Below are 1,064 nucleotides of genomic sequence, written 5' to 3'. Positions count from 1 at the left end.
GGAAGATCATCGAGTCCAGACCCCTGACCAAGGGGCAGGAAGTCAGCTAGGATAAACATCCAAATATTTCTTGAGTATCTGGAGTAGCTGCATGCACCACCTCTGTGAGGAGTCTGGTCCAGGCCTTGGGGGCTCGGACAGTAAAGAAATGCTTCTTTACCTTCCTCCCTTTAATGCAGCAGATGGCTATGTGCTTTGCAACTTTTGACAGAGAAGAACAACACCTGTGCAGAATGTTCCTGGATCATATCAGAGCAAACTTTGGTGATCCTGGTGAACTGCTGGGAGGCTTCTTGCCTTTTAGTGATGAAGCTGATTTACATGCTTCTGTTTTGTAGAGGGGGAAGGTATACACTGCAGATCATAGCTTGGGGAATATATTTTCAATTCATAGTAAAAATATACATTCCCTTCTAACACAGTTTCTTCTGAAGACTACACACAAGAGCCTCAAGCAGCATGAACCAGACACCAGGAAGGCAACAACCTGCAATTCCCCTGTAGGTACGAAGAAGAGTTGTAGTAGGGATGATTTGGAAGGTGACACCAGGAAGTTCCAGGTGCTGGAGGAATTTTGCAATAGCTCCAGGTACACAGTGCACCTCAGAGCTGTAAGCAGCAACACTGAGGACATGAGACTTCAAATAAAGATCCAAGTTCTTGCTGTCCAAATGGTGTCCCTTGCTTTATTATTGCACAGAGCGCTGTGCATGAAAAAATTACTACAGCTAAAGTATGCAATTCAATTCTGATCTGGAACCGAGATGAACAAAGGCAACAATGCTGATTTAAAACCTTTTTTTTAGAAAACACACTTAAAAAATTGTGAGGTGTGCTGATCAGAAAAGTTGGGATATTTAAACATGCAAGTAGGCAAAGTCACAGACATAAGTGAAAAACTCACTGCCAATTAATGAAATTAAAAAGTGTTGGCAAATGCACATTAGCTACTGTAATCTTTAAAAAGGGGCTCCATCTAAATAGTTGCTTGAAACAAAAAACATACCTGTACTTCCTTGTTACTAAATCAGAGTTAAATCTATTGACAAAACCAATGTTTGCCT

General features: G+C 41.4%; 1 protein-coding gene and 1 long non-coding RNA gene across 3 annotated transcripts in view; both read right to left on the bottom strand.

Annotated features, from left to right (window-relative positions):
* NME5 (NME/NM23 family member 5) overlaps positions 1-1,064 on the bottom strand; it is a 20,334-nt gene that overhangs the window by 10,966 nt on the left and 8,304 nt on the right. The gene's annotated exons all lie outside the window — the stretch shown is intronic.
* LOC109289923 overlaps positions 669-1,064 on the bottom strand; it is a 7,118-nt gene continuing 6,722 nt past the window's right edge. Inside the window, exon 2 of the long non-coding RNA XR_002095465.1 lies at positions 669-1,006. This is a non-coding gene — a long non-coding RNA (uncharacterized LOC109289923). The remainder of the gene's footprint in view (positions 1,007-1,064) is intronic.

Source organism: Gavialis gangeticus, unplaced genomic scaffold (assembly GCF_001723915.1).
Source record: "Gavialis gangeticus isolate Ggan-Ray unplaced genomic scaffold, GavGan_comp1, whole genome shotgun sequence".
Classification (NCBI taxonomy): Eukaryota; Metazoa; Chordata; order Crocodylia; family Gavialidae; genus Gavialis; species Gavialis gangeticus.
The sequence above is the reverse complement of the archived record's forward strand: the minus strand, read 5'-3'. Positions and strand labels throughout refer to the sequence as shown.